At 39.1% G+C, this 7057-nt stretch overlaps 1 non-coding gene across 1 annotated transcript; it reads left to right on the forward strand.

Moving 5' to 3' along the window:
* Positions 1–580: 580 nt before the first annotated feature.
* LOC145167927 (small nucleolar RNA R71) lies at positions 581–687 on the forward strand. Its single transcript, XR_013741527.1, has one exon. It is a non-coding gene; the product is annotated as a small nucleolar RNA R71 (small nucleolar RNA).
* Positions 688–7057: the final 6370 nt, after the last annotated feature.

The following is a 7057-nucleotide window of genomic DNA, read 5'->3' on the forward strand; positions in this document are numbered from 1 at the left end:
ATCATGATCACTATGTCTTTTTTCTGAAGCAGCTACAAATTTGGTAAGCATTTCTTCCAAACTTGGTTTTCTTTCTTGTGATGGCTCCTCCTTTTGGTAAAAACCCCTTCCCTTTTGCTTGAACTTCTCCTCCTTAGCCTTCTTGTACTCGTCATAAGGGAGCCACTCTTTCTTTGGTCTATGCCAATCTTCATCATATCGGTCCCCACTTGAGTAACAAACTTGCACCTTTTTGTTGCCATTCTCATCCAAATCGCAGTCTCTAGTAGGGTGAGGCCCATTGCAATTTTCGCAACCCACCCGAATAGCATGTATCGTTTGGTCCATTTTATCCATCCTCCTATCCATGGTTTTTAGCATAGCCATAACTGCTGACAAGTCTTCTGAAGCTGAATAGGCGGCCCCCCTCGTCACATCATTTCTTGGATTGTGGTATTCTCTAGAATGCTTAGAGAATTCTTCAATTAGTTGCTTTATCACTGGAGGTGCCTTTTTCGTGAGTGGACCTTGCGAGTCAAGTAATTGCCTAGTGGTAACATTTACTCCATCATAGAAGATGGAGACTTCTTGTTGACTATTGAGGTCATGATGTGGGCAATTCCTTAGCAGGCTCTTGTACCTCTCCCACGCTTCATATAGTGATTCTCCAGCTTGTTGTTCAAAGTTAGCTATGGCTTTCTTTAGCTTGGATATCTTGGATGGCGGGCAGAATTGATCAATGAACTCTTCTTTCATTTGGGCCCATGTAGTGATAGAACCTGGGGGCAATGACTTGAGCCAATCCTTGGCAGCACCCTTCAAAGTAACCGGAAGCATGCGAAGTAGCTGAGTTTCCCGAGGCACATTTGGAACATTGAAATAATCAGCTACATCATTGACTTCGTCCAAGTGTTTATAAGCGTCTTCGTGGTCTTTGCCTGTGAAGGGGATCTCCTTAAGTAGAGCCAGGATGTGACCCTTGAGCTTAAAAGTAGCAGTAGCGAGGATTACGGGTTGCACAAGTCCCGGTCCAGTATCATCACGTATCCTCTTCTTCCATTCCCCCATGGGGACTTCATCAACGTTAGCCATGAGAATAGCTAATTCGTCGTCGGAATCGGAAATGTGACCGAATGTAGGGTCTTCTTCTTCCTCGGTCTCGTGCTCGGCGTCTTCTTTAATAGGGTCTTCGATTGCCAAAGAGGCACTGGATGCTCCTGATTTGCTGCGCTTCTTCTTGCTGAAAACGGACTTTAGGTTCTTTAGTGGCGAATTCCTTGAAGAAGCGGATTCTCCAACGGATTTTCCTTTGTTCTTCCTTAGGGCGGATTCCGGGTCGTTTAGAGGAGGGATCAAAGGTGTATCAGATCCTCGGGTCATGAAATAACTGCAAATAAAACAAGAAAAACGCGTAAAAAGAACAAAAATGAAATAAAAGCTAAAACTGTGAACAGTGATGGACTCGCCGAGTTTCGTCGAGTGCACTCGGCGAGTTCAAGGTAAAAACAGAAAAATTTTCTACTTAATTTATTAAAACAGGGATTGATCAAAACCTATACTAACTACTAAATTACCTCATAATTAACTTTGTGTAAGATAAATCCCACACAAATGATCGATAACTATTTTTCTGTTAATAGGAAGATAATTAAGCTGCATGAACATCTCTTGCCCAACACACAAGGGACATCTGAGTCACAAGAGCTAGAACATGAGGAATATGACTCAGATGATGATTTGAAGGAATTTGGAAGATGGTTAGATAACATCTTGCCTAATAAACAAGAACAATTTGAGTCACAAGAGCTAAAGTTACAAGATGAAGAATTTAATCCAGAAAGAGATTTGGAGGAGCTGGAAAGGTTGTTAGCAGAGAGGTCGGACGAAGAACAAGAACAAGCTGAATTGCAGGAACCAAGTTGTGGTTTGACCATTACCACGACATGGTCCCCTGTTCTTCCGGTTTGTGTTTCGAAGCATGGGGTGACGATTCCAACTTTGGAGAAAGTTCTGAAGCGCGATCCATTTCTGATTAGTACCCGACCGGTCCCAACCCTTGTCAGAATTCTTGGGTTTTATGTATTCAAGCTCGTTTGGCCAATTTTAGAAGAAAAGAGCCAAATTTTACAAATTGGTCCAAAGAAAATATTTAATGCAACAGATGGATTGGCATTGATTTTATTAGAAGTTTATTAAGTTGAGAGTCCAGCTCAAGACTCGCACAAAAAGAAGCGCTTGCGGGAGGCAACCCGTCATTAGAGTTTGCTTTTCTTTTTCTTTTTAAACTTCTAGTTTATTAGGGTAATTTAGGAATTTAATTTAGATGTTTGTTTTCCTTTTTCTATTACTTGTGTGTTGTTTTGATCTTTTCAGTTTGAAGCTTAGGATTGCATGTGAGGGTCTAGAGTCAAGGCTGACGAAGCGAGAAATCGAGTCTAGGCGAGAGAGGAAACGAAGTTTTGAGTCAAGCTATGAGTCCAATAGATAGAAGGGTTAAAGAGTGTTTATTCCCTGAAGAAAAATGAGGGAAATTATTAGTTTATATAACCCCCATACATCAGAAACGGACTTGGGCAGAATAAAATTTTTGTCACACAGCGGTCTACTCGCCGAGTGCATCTTATGGACTCGCCAAGTCCATGTGAAAATTCACGATTCTTCTGCCATTTACGCTTCAACTCGGCGAGTCTACATACTTACTCGACGAGTCGCTCATTCTTCTTACTTTTGAGCTGAAGATTTGATGACATTTGATATGGGCATTGGTTCTATTCTTTGAAGATCATTTTCCGAGCATTTCCAAGAGTTTTTCCCTTATATCTGGAGCTTTTATAAAGAGTGTACCACACGAGATGTTAACACCCAAGACATGGATGAGCTGTTCCCATGTCTAAAGTCAGTTGAAGATGGAGCTGAAGAGAAGAGATATCAACCTCGCCACTACTATTCCAGGGGAGTTTGTTCCAATTCTCTCCTTGTTTTTATTGTTCTTTATCATGCATGATATGCAATGGGGACATTGCATAAATTAAGTGTGGGGTAGGGGGTTGGTTACACTAGTTAAATTTTAAAATTTTGCATAAAATTTGCTAGGATTAATTTAGAAAATTTTGGTAAAGCAATCAAGGATCATGCTAGTATTATATTTGATGATTCTATGAAGACCCAAATGTTTAGTTGAGCCAATATACGTTATAGTGCATTTGTGGCCTCCTTTATTCTAGTGAAATCATGGGACAAAAACACAACCTCGCTTAGTTTGAGGGATGCAATATGTTTAGCATCGTGTACTTGAAATGTATCCAGGAAAATTTTTATCTTTAATCAATAAAGGTTGAAGTTGAGCGCCCTTGCTTAAGCATGTAGGTTTTGAGTGAAAGAAAAAAAAAGTGAGATACATGTAAAAAAAAGAGAGAGAATTACAAGAAAAGTTGAAAGAGTTTTGGAGCTATTAAAGTGTAAATTTAAAGATCAAAAATTCCAAAGTTCAAAAGTTGAAGATACCAAAAATCAAAAAGTGGTGAATTCAAAGAAATCAATATCAAATGTCCAAGAAGTGAAGAATTCCAAATGAGCTCTATAGTGGTATCAAAAAGTTGTAATTGTCTAGATTATGTATGCTTGGGTTGCTCAACCAAAAATACCTTGAGGCTAGGAGGTTTTCTGCGGATGGATTCAGAGGGATGCATAAAATGAGCATTGTTCAAAAGAAGTGGGCGAGTGTTTATGAGGATTGTGAGTATTTAGAATTAGGGGGGTCCTTAGGAAAAAATTTAGACACAAATGCATGCGTTGCGGTCTTGGCATAATGGCTGGGTTCAATTGGGATTGTCTTATGTGATATTAGCATGCTAAAATTCGGTTTTGCTTGGGGGCAAGCAAAAGTCAAGTGTGGGGTATTTTGATATGGGCTTATTTAGTCATAGAAATCATTCATTATCTTATTAATTATTGTTGATTTTATATCATTTTATGGACAAAAGGTACTTAATTAGCTTAATATTTCAATTTCAGCAATAAAAGACATGCTCGGGTGGAAAAGGAAGCGAAACTAGCGATTGGAAGCTTGGATCTTGGATTTTGAAGAAAGAAGGATGTTGCTGGACAGCTTGACCCCTCGTCAGTGTTTTAGCCATATCTCATGAACCGTAACTCCGATTGACGAGATTCAAATTGTTCTGAAAACTAGACACAATTTCGGACGACTTTCGCGTTTTGAGAAAATTCTGATTCCAAACGGACTCGGCGAGTAGGGTCGACTACTCGGCGAGTCGTATCGAACTTTCGCGATTCTGGACGCGCTGACTTGCCGTACACGGGTTTTAAGTGACGGACTCGCCGAGTAGGTCACTGGACTCGCCGAGTAGCCTCTGTTTTGTGAAAATCTATATAAAGGGACTTTCAGATCGATAACCTAGCATATAGAGGAACCCTTGGAGGCTAAGATACGATTGAAAGCGCTGGTGAAGCTCTGGAAAGTGAAGAATCAACCCTACATTCGATTTTGAGGAGAATTAAGGCAAAATCAAGTTTACTCTTTACCTAATCTCTTGTTTGAACTTTGTTTTTACCAATTGATTTCGTTTTTGAGTGTTTTACTGCCTTAATCATGAGCTAAAACCTTTTAGCTTCTGTTTGGGGAGACAATGTTGAAACTATGGTTTGATTAATGGTAGGATTAATTTAATATTGGTGATTTTGTTGATTCTAGCTTGTTAAAGAACCTTATGTGTGAATGATAACTAATTTTCTGTTAATAGGAAGATAATTAAATAGTATGAACATCTTTTAATTATCAACCCCATATGTTTATGTGACCACTTTATCATATGTCTAGGACTAACGAACGTGAACCTAGAATTAATAAGAAAAATTAGGTAAATCCATGTGTGAGCTTGTTTGATGACCATCAGCAAGAGGTTAACTAAAGGACCAATTTAGTTAGCTATTACAAGTCTAAATTAACCCGAATAAATAATCTAGTGAATTAAATTAAATTAGACAACTGATCACTGTTTGAGTTAGTTTGTTTTCTAAGGATTATCGTAGCGAACGCAAGGCTAATCACTTGAATCGGTAGCCAATAGAAGAATTAATCCATTGCACTATTACCATAATATCAACCATAGGATCAATTGAGTTGAACTAAACAGAAGTTCCTTTCATTATTGAATTTAGTTGAATCTTTGCTTATCTAGTTTTTAGTTAATTAATCTAAGTATTAGTTAGTAAGTTTCTAGTCTTGTAAAACTAGAGAAAACATTTTATCAACTTGTTTTATTTAGATAATATTAGCATTTATTTTAATTGTTTACCGTTCCCTGTGTTCGATACCCTACTTGCTTGAACTATATTACTAATCGATACGTACACTGCCTTTCGTGTGTTTATTTTGTGTCTAAGTTAGTAGGATTAAAACTAGTTCGTTTCACACACATCAATGATGTTTCTACCTGTATTCCCCCCCCCCCCATAAAAGCATTTAATATCATTTAAAAGATAAGTTAAGGGGTATGAACTCACCTGTAGTGAGTGATACGAATGTAAGATCGATTGTAGGATGCTAAGTGTCAAGTGAAGGCTTGAGCACAACGGATCCTAATAAGCATATAATGACACATATATGTATATAATTAGTATTTATACAACTAATCATGTAAGGAAAACACCCTAGGACTTAGGAAACACTTGGATTGAAGTGTTAGAAGTACAAAGGGTTGCATCTAAGGGGTTTACGGCCACACTATGGTGTTTAAGGCCATGCGTTCACGGCCCTTGAGTTTACGGCCATAGGGTTTACGGCCCTATGAGTTTACGATCGTAAACTCATGAAGCCTTGTGCCAAAAGGTGATTGAAAGTCCTTACAAGCATCGAGAAGTGTCCTAGGTTCATTCCAAGCCTTAATGAAGAGTTTATGTCCAACTAGTAGCCTTAACAAGGGTTTACGGCCAAGGGAGATGGTCATGGCCGTAAACTCTTGGAATTCATACATTATTTGATGATTCAAGGCTAGAAATCAAGAGCTTAACAAGCCTAACTATGAGATAGAAGATATACTCACGTTTTTGAAGCTTGGGAGGGGGTTCACGGTCCAAGAACTAGTAGGTGTTCTTGGTGAAATGAAGAACACTTGAAGATCTAACCAAAAGAAGAGATCTCATGGATGAAATCATGTATCTTCACTAGATATGGAAGGATATCAACTTGAAAATGGAAAGATTACTTACTAGATTGAAGATCAAGATGAAAGTTCGTGATGATACTTGAGAGAGAAGTCGAGTTCTTGAGGTGTAATGGCGAATAATGAAGAAAAGAGATGGAATATCATGTTTAAGGACATGAGTTTACGGCCACCTTGAGTTTACGGCCGTAAACTCATATGGTGTGGCCGTAAACTCCACATGATGAAGTTTATGGCTTGCTTAGTGCACAATGGACTCAAGCAGATACTTCCTAACACCCGATCCTTTGTGGTACTAGGCTTAAAACGCCCTTATTGACTCTAAATAATGCTAGAAGATAGCAAAACGAGTACAACTTTGATTGATTTGATTAACTGTACAGGATAGAAATTTCGGGTTGTCACATCATCCCCCCGTTAGAGAGAATTTCGTCCCAAAATTAGAGTTTATACAATTAAGCTATTACAAATAACTAATCAAAAAGATGAGGGTATTTCAGTTTCAACTGATCCTCGCGCTCCCAAATGAATTCAGGTCCTCGCTTGGCATTCCAGCGAACCTTCACTATCGGGATACAGATTTGCTTCGTTTGCTTGACCTCTCGGTCCATGATCTCTACAGGTTCTTCCAGGAAGTTGAGGCTCTCGTTGATCTCGATCTCGTCGAGTGGGATAACAAGAGTCTCGTCGGACAGACACTTTTTCAAGTTCGAGATGTGGAAAGTAGAATGTACGTTACTAAGTTCGCGAGGTAGTTTGACTTTGTAAGCTACAGGGCCGATTCTAGCGAGAATCTCGAAAGGCCCTACGTATCTTGGATTTAGCTTTCCACGCTTTCAGAAGCATATCAAGCCCTTCCAGGGTGAGACCTTCAATAGAACACGGTCGCCCACCTG

The sequence above is a fragment of the Lactuca virosa genome, chromosome 3 (assembly GCF_052849685.1).
Source record: "Lactuca virosa cultivar CGN04683 chromosome 3, Lactuca_virosa_CGN04683_v6, whole genome shotgun sequence".
Lineage (NCBI taxonomy): Eukaryota > Viridiplantae > Streptophyta > Magnoliopsida > Asterales > Asteraceae > Lactuca > Lactuca virosa.